General features: G+C 40.1%; 1 protein-coding gene across 16 annotated transcripts in view; it reads left to right on the forward strand.

Annotated features, from left to right (window-relative positions):
- Positions 1–16,099, forward strand: part of Adgrl2 (adhesion G protein-coupled receptor L2) — a 175,329-nt gene that overhangs the window by 460 nt on the left and 158,770 nt on the right. The gene's annotated exons all lie outside the window — the stretch shown is intronic.

A 16,099-nucleotide genomic window follows, 5' to 3' on the forward strand; every position in this document is an offset into this window, starting at 1 on the left:
CCGCGCTGGCCACTCGTGCGCAGCCCTTCCCGCCGACATCGATCCGCAGAACTCTTTGCGGTGCAGCCGGCTTGCCGGGCCGCGTGCGGCTATTGTCACGCTCTCGGGAATCAAGCTGGCTGCTGGGGACCTAGAAGGCGGGGGCGCGCGGGCTTGCGAGGCAGCTCCAGCCTAACCTTGCTTTTTGGGGGGGGGGGGGGGGGGGGGGGTAGGGGAGAGTCCTAAAAAGCTTGGGGACCGGAAGGTGCCCTTGGTTCTTTACGCAGCGGGACTCGGGAGGGGACTGCCGTGAGCCCTCCGCCGGGCTGTCCCGCTCCAGGTGTTGGGCCCCAGGCTCGGCGGGGATTCGTCCGTGGGTTGTCGCTGGGAGCGAGTCCCTGGGAAGGGGGCGGGGGGGGGGGGGGCTCGGATGAGTTGTTGCGGGCCGTCGTTTCTTGTTGGTCAGGTGGCGCGGAGGGGCGAGGATGAGAGCAGAGCACAGCCAGCTGTGGCCGCGCCGGCGCTGAGGCTGGCAGCGATTAGAGGCGGCGGGCTGCGGTGGCCAGGGGAGCCCGGCCGCGGAGCCCGAGCGTGGCGGGGCCCGGGGACTCGGCGGGCCAGAGCCAGGGCAGAGAATCTCCCGGACCCGCAGTGAGAGGGCAGCAGCGGGCCGCGCTGGGCCTGCAGAAGAAGTTAAGGGGCGTGGGCTCCCGGCTGCCTTTGGGGTGGGGAGCCTGCCGGGTCCAGTGCGAGCCTCAGGTTGAAAACAGCAGGGAGAAGGAGTCGTGGGGGGAGCGCGATGCAAAGAGGGGAACCCTCGGGGTCGCGGGCGTGAGCTCCTGGATCTGAGACCCGCCGCCACGCGGACGAGGGAGATCCACAGCGAGAAGGCGTCCCTGAGTATGCAGGACCCTGCACTTGGGACCGGCAAAGTTTTTTTCTCCTCGCTGAACTGCGGGGTTTGGGTTAGAAAAAAAAAAAAAAATCGCTGGAGCTTTTAGCGAGTGCGGGGCTGTCCCCGAGCCGAGGCCGAGGCACGTGCGTCTTCCTGGCTGTCTGTAGCCCTCGGTTCAGCCTGTCCTCTAAAAGCGTCCTGCGCTGCCTGTTTTAGCCTTTCCCCGTCGTGTGGGGACTCCTCCCCCTCCCGCCGTCCCTCCTTTTCCCCCTTTCCTGGCCCCTTCATTCTGCTCCTTCAGATAGAAACTGCTGTCTCAGATTCAGACGGAGGAAATGTTTTCCTCCTGCTTCATGAAAGGTGTCAGGCTGCTTAGCAGCTTCTCCAGGCAGCCTGGGCGCGCCTGAGCCTTAGCACCAACCAGATGGTTGCTGTTACAAAGGCCAGGTTTCCGAGGGCGCCTCGCCCCCTCTCCCCACCCCCTCGCTGCTTTATCTTCTGCATTTTCGCGGTGCTGGGTTCCCCTGCTCGCACCCCCTTTCCAGGGGCGTCGCGTTCCCCGTAGTTGCTTCATTCATTTCTCCCGCTGCAGTCCAAGTCTCGAGCCTGCCCCTCCGAGTTGACGCTGCCCACCTCTCGTTCCAACCTTGAAGAAAGGCACGCCCGTCTGGTCAATGATTGCCTGTGGGAGTTCGCTTGCTAAGTCAGGGTCCGTGGCGCGTAACCTTAAGAAACAGGCGCTAAAGAGGCACTAATTCGTCCACAGAAATCCAGAAGTGTTTGGGGGTGACCGTGACAGCATCCAGGTTGGTTAGAACTGTCTGGAGCCTAGCGAAAGGTAAATCTAAATGTAGTGTCCTTTGGTGTTTCCTAAGTATCCTTGGAGACTCCTTCCAAGAAAATCTGCCTAAGTTCAGGTGTGTTTTCCAACTTTGTCTTCCCTGCCTGCACCGGCCAACAAACTGGTGCGTGATGGAATCCCCAGGAACGCATGCTCTGTTGTTGGGTTCGTTCAGACGGCTCGCATCTCCCCTATTGTTGCTCTGCTCTAAAAGAGGTGCCATTTCTCATGCTGCACAAATTGTTTGAATTAATGCAAGTGTGAATTCTTACCGTTTGAAGGGGACGATTAGCATATCAAAGGTTTCCTAGCCTCAGCTCAATTGAGAAAACTGCAGCCCGTCTTCCATTTGCTTCCAAGCCGAGGCCCAAAGGGCAATGGGAATTGTAAAGGGTGCAAGCTGGAAGGAGGGTTCAGGCTGTGCTGGAGAACTTTCTCTGTTCTGTAATTATGTGAACTAAAAAACAGTGCTGCTCAGGAGCCCCCGCAGAAGGCGAGACAATCATTTTCTGTTGATAAATGGTTTGTTCCTAGGAAAACGGTGACCTTTTGTTTTAGGGTAGTCTCTGTTGCCTGTCGTGGGGTGCCCATAGTAGAACACCGAGAAAGCCTTACTGTCTAACCTAACGCTTTTCTAAGACGCACTTTGCTCTATTATTACAATTAGAAGGGTGTCCAATTAGTCTATACAACAATAGCTATTCCGTGATAAGACATTCATTGCTACACATCGGAAACTTTTATATACTTGCTAAATTAATAGGGAATAAACAGGAAATAGATCTTGTCGAGAATTAAAAGCTCTTGTAAGCTTTATTAACACAACTTTTGATACAAGTATCAGCTTGGAAAACGTTTCTAAGTGACACTCAAATTTTATGACTTGTGTTTAAATAGAGGCAATTTTGTGTAGATACAGTTTTGTAATTTTAAAAGTTGTCAAACCCTAGACACCTTTTTGTTTAGCTTAAAGTTGTTTTTCAGTAAAAACACCCAGTTTAAATTTACCCCCATCTGTAAAGCACAATGTAAAGCTAGATGAAAATAATTTCTTTTAGCAGCTCAGAACTTAAGTGAAGAAAGAAATAGGAATCTAGTCTGTGGGGCATTTGTGGAGGGCAGAGAGGTCAAGAGAGAACTCTTTTCTTCTGGGGAAAATAACTTGCATTTATTTCACTTTAGTTTTTCCAAACTGATTTTTAAAGATAAACAGAAAATGGTTGAAAATTGTAAGCTCTTCTCTCTTCTTTTTTTCTTTTCTTTTCTCTTCTCTTTTCTTTTTCTTTCCTTTACCTGTGATGTTTGTTTTTGACCAGGAACTGACATTCTTTCCTTGGAGGAAGGATTATTTACTAATAATTAGGAGTCCTAGCTTGTAACAGTGGAAATGAATTCTATCAAATGTTACAATTTTAGAGGGGAAAACCCACCATTAATTGCTTAAATATTTTAGTCTTTTGTTTAATGGGGTGGTAATTGTTTTCAGATCAAGATGAGTTTTTAGTGCCTTTCCAATGGAGAGCATCGCCCTGGAATCATTTTATGATAGCTTATTTATCTGCTTTGTTCACTAGCCAAGGAAGTACTGTAGTATTGGGTAGGGGTGTCTTTGAGTGCAATATGTTATGGAAAAGACATATCATCCTTGAGAGCTATTAGTGATTATCCAAAAATTACCCTGAAAACATTGTTCTTCATTTTTTTTTTAATATGATCTTGAATTTGGCCAATCTCTAAAGGTGTAAAATGTGGTGAAAATAAGATTTCTCTGTATTTAGATGACACAGTTGGGCTACTTAGAGAAAAATTAATGTGCCGTCGAAGCACTTCAGCTGCCATTTTCAATCACTAAGTTAGTATGTGTTGGCAACAGAAAACGAATTTAGAAATGCAGATATCCCTGGGAGCAGGTCGTTAGGGAATTCGGAATATTGAATCATGTGGGCTAGAACAAACCAATTACTTCAAGTTTTGACGTGAGAATTTCCAATAAATAACTTTTGTTTTCCAGGCTTTTTGCTCTGCTATATTAGTGGAGGAACATCAAAGCAGCCACCAGAACTTCCGAATGTCATAAAAACGAATATAAATACATAGATCTCACACGCAGCACTGAGAGTCCTAATTTAAGATGAGCACTTGGAGTTTTTACTGCTGCAGTTTCCACAATCAGCAGAAACACCAGGCTTCTGGGTGTTTCTCAAAACATGCAGCAGGACGGAAAGCTTTCAAACCAAGGTTTGCTGGGTTAGGGCTTCCTTTGATCATTACTGAAGTCCTGTGTGCTTCCTTAAAAAATGTAAGGTGGTATTTTACTGTCCTTAAGTAAGACGGGCTATGAGAAAACCGACACGGAGATGTGAAGGTCAGAGAAACCATCAACCTGCAAAGCCAAGTAATAAAATGTCACTGCTCTGTTTTCTATAAAAATATTTATCTGACCCAACTTTTGTGAAGAATTATTTAAATGATTGTTTATCAACAGATGTGGTATGGACTAGAGACAGCATTACAAATTTATTACAGATGTGGTGTCAGCGAACCTGTACCTGCCTATGAATGCTCTGTTTTGATTTTAACAGAATCTTCATCACTTGCTTAAGCGTTGATAATTAGAACTCAGGTTAGGTGGATTTTGGTTAAGAGTCAAGTACAGTTTTGAGAATAGAAGAACTTGAGCATCCTGCAAAGGCTATTTTTAGAAATTTCCCTGGAAGAGGCTTACCCTTTGGGATCTTGTTTTTTTGCTTTTTTGTATGTGCTTCTGAGTCTTGAAGGGCAAAGGGCTCATTTGACACCTACCTGCTTTTCAGCAAAGGAGATCCTTATAAAACTAAACACAGTTATTTTCAAAGTAATATGTGCTAGAAATAAGGTCCATGTTTATGGAGGAAGGGTCTTTACAAGCATGCTTATCTAAATTGAAGGTTTTGGTGAAGTACTCACGACAGCAGCTTTTGTCGCTGGGCCTAAAAAGAGCGTGGATTCTGGTAGACACCTTGGTCAGCTCGGCTCCTGTGCTTCCTAGTTCACGTTGCCTCAGTCCCTAACTGTTTTGGAACTATATTGAACAAAGATTAAAACATTTCTACTTGAAAGCTAGATGAAAATCATAGGTTGGTTAGCCTTTCTGTTACATAACACTAGTTCTTCAGGCCTACCCAAATACTCATCTCTGCAAATAATTCTTGATTAAAGGTTTAAAAAGTACTTAATCATTAGATTACTATAATTAGAGTGATCTTATCAGAAAAATAGAGTGAGACTATTCTGTAAAATCTTCACTTGCCTGAGATGCTCTCAAAGATTGGGTGAAGTAGCGACTTTTTTTTTTTTTTAATGCTTTAAGAAACAGCTTAAGGAAATGGTTTGTTTGATATAAAGATAGATGGCTAATTATGGACATTAGGTACTGTGAGTCATAACGCTTAGTGTACTGATCTGGTGTAGTCACAAACAAGGAGTAACTAGGACCCACCAGACTTCAGCTAGCCACTTGAGTCTGGCATGTAGGTTTCCTTAAGCATGAGCTATAAACTAGAGAAATTCCTTAATGTAATTTTGATGGAAGTAGTTATTTTTAGGCAAGTCATGGCTATAAGAATAGGAAGGTCCAATCAGCTAAAAATACTTTTAAAAAATCAATAATTTTAGGTCATTGGTCTGATGGACTAATGCAGGCCGTGATTTGGATACTTCTAAAGCAAATTTTAGTACAATAAGTTTTGAAAAGCTTATTATTTCTCTCCCTCCTTGCTCCCCATAGAAAACTCCTCTTTTGTTTGACAAGCAAATACTACCTAGAAAAAAATAAGTTTGAGGAACTGAATTCATAATACCTTCAAATAGAGTGCAGTTATGGGAGATGCTTTGGAAATGTCTGGAAAGCACAAAGCAAACTCAGATACAAGTTGTTTAATTACAACAGAAATACAGCTCTGTGAAGCCATACTGTTTGTCTTCCTAGAGGACTTTATGCATTGTGTGGTTATATGTAAAATCCCATCACACTTGTATACATTTGTTCAATTACCAGAACAGCTAAAAGAAAAAAAAAATCAATTTAGGTTGAAAAGCGACAGAAATTAGATTACCTTGGTTACTAGAAACTTGCCAGCAGTGTGGAAATCCCTTAATAATATGAAAAGTCACCATGCTTTGCAGTGTGAGGGTGTCGGCTTCTGCTGTAATATGCATGTGTTTGCTTACTGGGTGATTTTTTTTTTTAATGCGTCCTTTTTTTTCTTTTCTCGTTTTGTTCCTACTTTCATGGGAGTTTCAGTGTAGTTTCATAGCATGCAGGAAACTACGGTTGGGTGTTGTCATTTCTTGTAGAGGTTGGTTTTCTAGAATTTTTGATCAGTTGATATTTTGAATCTGTGTCATGAAATGCTACGCATGATTTTAGGAATCTGAAGAAAGGGCTGCCACAGGAACATTTTAGGATTTCTTTTTTATCACCAACGCTAGAGTATGAATTCTCTATCTTAAATTCTTAGTGCAATAAAGTGGCGCAGGCTTCATCGCCTCAGATAGCTGGGCACCTGTTTTATGGCCACCTTGATTCATTCTGCTTCACCCAGTTTCAAGAATAGTCACAAGTGTTGCTCAAAAGCCAGCGGGCTGTTTTTAGGTCATGAAGTCAACTTCCTGGAATTTCTAGGGAAACCAGTTGAAAGGAGGAGGACAAATGTCACTTTAAATAAAGATGTTTAAATCAGATTTCTGCCTGAGGGTAAAATTTAGGTCTGCTGTAGTCCCGGATGTGAACTCTCCCTCTGTGGAGTAAGGCATTAATCAGGGCAAGACAAGAAAACGGGGGACGAGCATGGGTCCCACTCGGCTCTGCCATTGATGGTTTTCTCTCCCCAGTCTGTGAGGAGTATTTTATAAACATTAAACGGCAGGCCCATACTGCACCTCAGTTTCTGAATTCTGGTACTGAAATTAGTTTCCTTAAAAGAAGCTCACTTTAAGGGTGGGGAATGTTGTGGAACTAAACCCAAACCCCTGGAAGCCTTTTTAAAGGGGTAGATCCAGTACTGTATAAAAATAGAAAGGGAGGGTGTAAAACAGGGTGGAGAAGCACCCTATTTTAGAGTATATTAAATAGCCTTGATTTTTTTTTTTTTGAATCTGGTCATAGGGAAAAACAGACAAACAAACAAGTGGACGTAAAAGAGAACTGTTAATCCTTGACTGTGAAGGATGGCAGACCCTAGTAAGACAGTTGCCTAACCTTAGACAGATCATCAGATCAAACCAATATTATCTTGTCAGAACAAAAGCATACTGAGCCTCTGTCTTTTTCTGATATGCACAATGAAATGTTTAGCACGGTAGCAGCGAAAAGATGTGCCAGAACAGTCTAATAAGAAAGGCATGGTTTTGCCATCAAAGCATACCGTTTAACCTCTGTTCTTTGCCAACCATATACACATGAACAGACTACTTATAGTTTGATCCTCTTGATACATTGCTATTTCTAGACAGTTGAAGAATTAATGCAAATTTAAAATGCAAACCATGTTTGATTGTGGCATATCTTTGTTGAAATGATTTGGCGAGTTCAGGTCTACTCTCCTCTCAAAGGTGTTTCCAGCCTTTGGATGGTAAACTGTCTGTGCTGTCCATCCACTATTTGCATCCTTCCCCGGTACTGTGTTCCACACCTCGGACGGAGTACTACTCAGGGATTAGATGGCAGAATAATCTAACCCCAGTTACTGTCAAAATGGCAGTTGTCTGGTGGGGAGACCTTGGTCTTGACTAATGCTTTTTTTATTTTTAAATTTCTGTAGAGGATAGCAACACAGTTTATTTACAGAGCGTGCAAAGAAGATTTTTATTGTGTTTTAAAAATAAGCTTCAATTTTAATTATTCTCGAAACTGAAGTGCTGTGATACTCGTTTTCCATAAGATGGTTGAACCATTTCAAAATGTTGATAAGCTCAATACTTGGTGTTTCTTTTATGTAGAATATCATCGCGTAATCATTTCTCAGCTTCTACTTACCTAAAGAACTGTTAAAAATGATTTTTCTCTGTCTTCACTTAAAAACCAACATTTATTTTCTCCTTTTTATTTCTTTATTTCACACATAGCTTACGCAGGAAAATTATAGTCTTCTGCATTAAAAGCCTCCGTCTTTTAGTGTTTGGTACTGCGGTTATTGATTCGAAATTACATTTCTTACACATCCTTTTCTCCATTATTTCTTCCCCCTTCCCTCAGTTCTAGAAACTGAGCCTAGGCCTGATAGTTGCTACTAAGCAAGGGTCTCCCTTCATGTTACACCCCAGCTTTCTTCTTGTACTCCTAATTTTTGTAATCTTAAAGTCACTTTAGTTCCTAAAACACCCAGCTTTCTTGTGGCTATAGAGAGCATCCTTTTGGTAGTGTTTTTGCTGTTCTGTCAGTTGCTTGAGTTTTCACAGAGCTTGCTGAAGGCTGTGGATTGACACAGGGCACACTGGAGACTGATAGGCTGTTTTCTGTGTTTAGAAAGATGGCTACAATACAGAACTACTTCATTTAGTTTCAGATGCGCCAACAACTAGAAATTATAGAGGAGAGTCAGGATGCCCCAGGCTCCTCTGTGCAGAAGAGAACGCCTGGCTAGGTGTGCTCTCTGTGGTTACATCAATAGGCGAATAAAGAACGATGTTAACAGCCTTTGCTTTTTCTGTTTTGAGTCAGTGGTACCCGTAATGTGCACAAAAGGCACTCTTTATATTGTTGCTGGTTTTACAATTTACAAACATTTCTACACTTTTAAACGCCTTTGCCTTATTTCTGTTGGGAGTAGGAGGTGGTGCATCTAATGAAACAGAACTTTTGTCTCTGTGTTCTTTCTGCAACTAGCATGAGAATTAATCCATATATATATATATATATATATATATGTAGTTAGTGTGTTAGTTAGTTCTGCAGCCTGAGGTTGAAAACTGGGGCCCTGTACATGCTAGGCAAGCTTTCTGTCTCTGAACCACACCCACATATTATCATTTTCATTTGTTCATTAACAATATGTTATTTATTTATTTAAGACTCAACTTTGTGGGGCATGGTGGTACAAGAATGTAATCCCAGCACACAGGAGGATGAGGCAGGAGAATTGCCATGATCTGGAGATCAGTCTGGGTTATATAGGGAGTCTTTGAATAAGAAAACCAAACCAAGCCACACAAAACAAAAGAAGAAAACAAATGTTATCAGTTAGTACAAAGCAAAGCAAATTAGATTTGCATTAAGTTTTTATTCCTCATTTACATATTATGAAGGGGTGGTGTGGGTGTTAGAAAGGAGAAATTATGGCAATGAGTGCATCAAACACCGTCTTGTCAGCAACTTTTGGGTTAATGCATATCCCCAAGACTTTGAAACTGTTCTTCACCCTTTCCTGTTGTGTTGGCAGAGGTGCAGCCTAATTCATATGAACTTGGCAGAAGAGGATTTTCGGTAAAGATAGAGTAGAAATTCTAAAGCAAATATTACAGAGGACGAAAGGACAGGTACAAGGTAGATAGTGTTTTGTTTTTTAAGTTGACATTTTCATTTTTATGTTGAATTAAGAAAATTTTTGTTTTTAAAAATAACTAATCTCTGCAGTTTTGGCGTTCCCAATTTTGTCTTTCCCTATCAGGTGATCTCAAGGTGACCCCTTTGCTTGCCTGCTTTGTGTTCAGAAGTGAATGAAGTAAATGCTGTGGGCGCTTAGTTTGGGGTGTCTGTCATTTCAGGCTGGTTGAGTGTAACAAGGTTTCTCTCTCTCTCTCTTTTTTTTTTCTTCCAAATACTAAGAACAGCCTGTGGGTGACTGATAAATTTAGGAGTGCTGCCAAGCCAGGCTACCTTCTTCTTAAATAGGATGGGGAGTAAGGTAATCATTTGTCAGTCACAAATTTTAGGAAGCATCGTCTTACTCAAATGAGAGAGCAGGGTAGGTAGTAAGTAGTACTTAGCTAGTGCAAATATTTTTGCTAACCCTTGTTATTACCTGCAGAGGGAGCTTGTATGTGAGATAAAATAGTCAGGGCACATTGCATTAATAATTAGCCCTTTGAAAATTATGTTAAAGACATAATTTATTTCTCTGTGTGAGTAAGTGGTGGTTAGAAAGCCAGGTATTTTGAGGTTAGTCAAATTCCAGCGAAATTTAGTAGCTCAAATCTTATCATTTCCTGTAGTCATAAAACCCAAGCACGTCCTTAATAGTGAAAGTATTAGAAAAATAGTAAATATAAACACATTGGATTCATTTTGAGGATTGACTTTATTATGATTGAATCTCTAGGAGATAAAACATTTGAAAGGTGTCTAGTATCTATGACCATTAGGGAAGCCATGGCAAGGCTTTAAGAGGGACTTTTTCAGGTTATGTAAAATATTTATTAACCATCCAGTAAACACAAAGTAGCAAATTGTATCCTTCTCCCATGTACTTTGTCTATAAATTAATTGAATTAAATTAGGTGAATGTGTTCTTGTTTCAAAAATAAAGACCTGGTCACTTCAGATTAAAGACTTCTGCTTGTAATAAGGATCACATTAGTTTAGCAACACTTAGACAAGGGAACCATCAGTAAGGGATCAGGAAGGGATGAGGGAACTGTTGGAAAAACATGAATGCAAGTGGGACAGACAGTGCTTGATGGAAAACTGCTCTTTTCAGGAACCATGCCCGTGGATTTTCTAAGACCTAAGCTCAGGATCCAGAGCTATTTTAATCTGGACATGGGCACATTGACAATTAGGGCAGTAAGCACTCAGGTCATATTCATTGTTTCAAACAGACTGTATAAATTTGTTTTTCAGTAGAGAATTTAACAGTATCACGTTCTATTGAAAATATCAGTGTTTATTTTTACATTGGATGAAGTAATATGTGAGCATTTGCTTGCTAGGGATATGAAAAAGGGTTATCCACTTATGTATTCTTGAAGAGAGATGTAATAGTCTCTCTCCCTTTGACAAATTGGTGTGACAAACATACTTACTTTGTATTTTAAAGGGCTTTGCTTCTTAATGAAATTCACTGTATTGAATATATTACTTCATTAGCTAATCTGTACCTGATATGTGGAGTCAGATTGTTACTGGTATATAGAATAACCCTGCAGGTGAGAAAAGTGGTTTAATAGAGAGATTCTTGGCACTGACATGGGCTTTTGTGTAAGTATTACCCTCTGCGTTATCTCAACAAGCCTGTGCCACAGCTCTCCGGAGCATTTTCATAACGGGTGAGACTGTTAGCAACAGCAATTATTCCTCAACAGGATTACGGAGCTGTGCTTCACATGAGCATCACACACTCCTTTTCAATAGCGTTATTGATAGGCATTCTTTCCTGCCAAGTTTGTGTCATTGTCTTAAATGACGCCTCATCCCGGTGGGCAGGCACTGGGGAGTGGAGCCCGACGGTACAGTTTGTTTCCTCTGCCAGCTAATGCCTCAGCCTCCTTCTCAGCGAGGTAAGGGTTACTGCCAAATTCGTTCCAGAAAACACTGTGAGGCAAGATGCAGGGGCTGTCACAAAGTGCACAACTTCTGTGATGTTATTGGAAAGGCACAGCTAGGGTAAGTGCTACTCGTCTTGTTTTAAATTTAAAAGTAGAGCGTTTATTTCAGTGATAATCCCCCCCCCCTCAGCTTAATGAAATCTGAGTCCATTGCAAAATGTTTTCAAATGTTCTTGTAAAAAAGTAACTGCTGATTACTTACTATTTGGGAATGATTATGGAAGGAATGGATAGCTGCTTTTAAATTTTGAAACATCCTTGACAGTCTTTGTAAGTTGTCAGATAGTCTTAGCATATATTCTTAAACAATAGCAATTCATGATATAACATCTCATGCTCATTTGTAATTCACGATTTCAGAGTAAATGTATATGCATTGGTCCCACATTTATTTGAGCAGACTGATTCTTTTTTAAGCAAGATATATTGTGAAGAGACTCTGCCTTTAAGAATAATACTCGTATATAACTAATGGATGAACATACTGTTGAAATAACTTTTAATAAAAGGGTTATAAAAATAGAAGATATTTATTTTAAAAACTTATGTGTCTTTGGTCTTCCTTAAATCATGAGTTAAATACTCTATCAGGTAATTTGAATTAACACAGAAAACATAAACTTTAAGTAGTAATCACAGACTTGTTTATGGGTATATGAAACCAGGGATAAAAGTTATGAATCTGGATGTTTTTTTATAACTACATGGGAGAAAAATATTTAAAAATCTTTCATGTCTCTGAGTTTAAAATTTCAACATTTTTAAAATGGTCAAAATAGTAAAACTTACTTATTTTCTTCTAATTATTTCAGAATTCCTTTTGTCTTTCTCACAGATTTTCTCAAATATAAATCTAACAAAGGTTTAAAGAATACTTTTTATTATGTGCACTTTGATAGATTTTTGTGGCATTTACACGATACTGCAAATTCAAACCTGAACAAAAGAGTGGACAGGTTAAGATCATAGACTATTAAATTTCTTCATTATTTTTAAAGATTAAAATTCAAAATTTTACATTTTCCTCCATTCATTGAAGCATTTCAGTTTTGCCTTTTTGTAAAATCAAACACTTCTAAGGAAATATCAAAAAAATCAAAACATGAACATGGTCTTTAATGTCTGTGTGGTTTAAATGTTTTGATGTGAATATGATAGGTGACACGACCACTATTTTTTGGTTTAAGAGAATAAAACTTCGTAAAATTCTTTAATAACTGAAATTTGTATTATAGTTTCAAAGAATTAATTTGTATTTATTGCTCCTCAAGTCAGGCTTGATTTCTGAAGAAGTCTTTATTTTCCCAAAATATAAATCCAATCAGAGGGTCATATAACTTATCAGTAAAATCAGCCTAGGTTCAAAGAAACCCCTTCCGTCTTCATCGTAGGACCTGTGTGGGCGTCATGGTAAGCTGTTGTAATCTCTTAGCAGTAACAATCCTCTGTGAAGCATGAGTACCTGGCCGGTTGAAATTATTTGAATTGCAGTTTGAATTATTTGAAAACAATCTTTGCTTTACCTCTGGGGTTTGGGATAACAGCTGCAGCACGTTAAGATATTAGCAGTGCATTCTGAAACCACTTTTCTCTTATTATAACCCCATAAAAAATTTGCCTTGATTAATGCTTATAAAATATCCTATAGAATTATGATGACAGAGAATTCATACAAATGGGGTGGCACAATTATTAGTGGACACGGTGGCCAAGTATGTTTATGCTTTGTTGTTTTAATAGCATAGCCCTTTGCTGTGCCCATTCGTTGGTTTAGAAATTGATCAATTCTGAATCCATTGCAAAGAAATTGTTTATTATTATTCTTGTAAAAACATGTTTTGTATTTTACTATTTTGCAGACGTATATGACAAAATAGTTGGATTTAGGTTTTTTTTTTAATTTTATTCTAGGTATCTGTAATTGGAACCATTAAATGAGAATCAGTTTAATTTGTTTCATTTACTATTAAATTAAAAAAATAACTTGCAAGATCAAAGCTTAAGTATCCTATTACTTCAACTAATTTTTTTCCCTTTTTTACATACTTAATGTGTGTTGGGTGGGGAAGGGGCCTTGTATGTGTCATGGCACACATGTAGAGGTACAAGGATAACCTTCAAGAGAAGATTCTTTTCCTACACAATGGGGATTCCGGAACTCAAACTCCCATCACCAGGCATGGCAGCAAGTGCTCTGGCCTTCAGTTCCTTTTTAGTGACTCTAACCTCATGTTTAAATACCGCATTTTTCAAAATTCTTAGGATTTATTTTTAATACTTTTGAGTATTTTTGAAAGCCTAGAGAATTAAGGATTTGAGCTGTTTAAAACAATAGTTGATTAAATAGTTTATACTGCACTTATTGTTTAACTATTTGAAAAACTTTAAGAATGGCAAGGCTGAGGCTGGAGAATTGACATGACTTTGAGGCCAGCCTGGGCTACAGAGAGAGTCCTATTGTGAAAAAAAAAAGCCAAAGCAAGCAAACAAACAAACAAAAAATACTGAAAATATTATAGGTCATTGCAATATGGTCTCTTTCTGACTGTTGCATGTTAATTCTGCGACAGTCGGAAGGGCAATTTCAGGAATATTGTAGTTGTATCATCATGACGTTAGTGTTGAATTAAAATAGGCTGGAAACACAGCATTAGTGTATTTTATTAAACCGACATTGCCTGTTTGTAAAGAATAACTTCTGACTAATTCCTGTGCATTAATAAAACTGGTTCATTATCCTCAGAACACTTGGGCACTCATCTTACTATTTTCAAAGCATTTATATATTGCTCTGCTACTTTGAGCATGTCTTCATGTAGAATAGCTTTTTAAAAAAATCAAAACGGCTTTTTGATAAATTGATATTCTTCACATCCTACTGAATAGCTGACAGTTTTCTTCTTCCTCAAAAATTACTGTTCTGGGGTTGGAGAAATGACTAAAGAGGGTAAGAGCGCCTATTGCTCTTGCAGAGGAGCTGGGTTTGATTTCCACCATTTCTCAGTATCCTCCTCAGGTGAGCATGGCTGCTTGTAACCCCAGTTGCAGGGACCTCATGCCTCTGGCCTCTGGGCACCTGCACACATACAGTGCACATAAAGTCTTTAGCTTCACACATATACATAAGTAAAAACCCGTAAATATACCCTAAAAATACTTGTTCCTTCACTCCAAATTTCTGCTATTTGACTCCTCCCCTTAACTCCCCTCCCAAAAAAGAGCAAAATTTGCTTTTAGAGATTACCAGTAGGGCATAACTTCAAACAGCTTCATGTAGGTGACATGCAGTGTCTCCAGTGACGTCATACGTACTCAAGTTCTTCCTGGTTAGTTCAGGGAAACTTGCCACCCACCCCTTATGTTTGGCACTGTTAAACTCTAGGGAATGGTTTCCCTTAGTGCAGAGTATGACGATTCTTCACTATAAATTGTGAATGGCCTTTGTCAGCCTATAAAAATGAAACTTTATACCACATCTTCTCTTTTTATTTTCCTGAAAAGAAATAGAAGACATTTCCCTTGAAGCTCCTTAAAGGACATTATAGCTCCTTACATGACATTATACAGTCGTGTGTGTGTGTGTGTGTGTGTGTGTGTGTGTGTGTGTGTGTGTGTTTACTGTTCACCTTCAATTTCTGTGCGTAGTGGATTGGTTTTAAAGGGACAGCGAAGCTAGTTTACACAAGAGGGTTGGTATGGGAAGTAGGCATCATGCCCAGTTGATGCCTTTGATATATTTTGGTCACTTCCATCTCAGTTTACAATAAATCACATGTTTAAATGCTCCTGGCTGGGAATTAGCATGGTTGACCATCTCAGTCCTTGGCTGCAAACAGGCTCTACTCTCTGTTACTTGTAATCTGTAAGTTAGTGTGTTTGTAAGAGACAAGTCTCAGTGCTCACGCTCTATTAGATTCTATGACCTTGATAAAAGTTTGTAACAACTGCACTTTGTTGTCATTAATTTGTATTTATTTCATAAGCAGAATATAGCAAACTTAAAGAGCATGAGCACAGCCTTTGGGTCAGGCCCTGTAATGGATCAATAATTAAAGATCCCATAGAGTCAACTGAAAGTGCGGGGGAAAGTCCAACCAAGCAGTGTATAGTTTGAGCTAATAGTTAACCGTTCCATTAGCACTCTTTAGTAAGGGTACTTCAGAGGGCACCCAGGCCTCTCTGAGGCTTTAGGGCCATTAGTCTCTGAACATTCACTCTTTGTGAAATGGGCTCTTTGAATACCAAGCACGTATGAGAGCTTTAGCATTTTTCATCATTTTAAGATATACAGTTAAAAGGGGGAAGGGCTAGGGGTGTTGATCAGGTGTGCTTAGCATACTTGAGGCCCTGGGTTCAGTCCTTAGCATAAAAGCCCAAAGGGAACTGTGGGTGTTAAAAAGCAAAATTAGAGATTTTTAAATCACCTATTGCAGGAGAGTAGAAAAAGCTTTAAAAGGGGGACCTCAGTCATTTTTACACTTCCCAACAGCTACAAATTTAGTAGAGGTTAAAAGTTCACTTTATCCAAACTTTCAGTTTGGGGGCGGCTACACACCACAGACCAACCTGCAGCACCGTGATTTTGGTTTAGCACATATAGATTTGGCAGATTCAAGAGAAAAGAGAATACCATTCGCAGTTACGTCTAAAACCAGAATCTTTCAAAGTGTAGAACACTTACCCCGTTTGCTTATGTACCTGAATGGTAGATCTTCTCATCTTTGAAGTTGTTTTACAAAGAAGACTGTTCAGTTTACTAATGCCTCTGCCGACTTTTCGTGTATGAGGACATATCAGGGTTCCGTGATGGTCACGGTCATACATTGGAGTGAGTCCTAACAGTTGGCAGCCGTGTCAACCGC

The sequence above is a fragment of the Psammomys obesus genome, unplaced genomic scaffold (assembly GCF_907164565.1).
Source record: "Psammomys obesus unplaced genomic scaffold, mPsaObe1.curated_primary_1811, whole genome shotgun sequence".
Taxonomy (NCBI): Eukaryota; Metazoa; Chordata; class Mammalia; order Rodentia; family Muridae; genus Psammomys; species Psammomys obesus.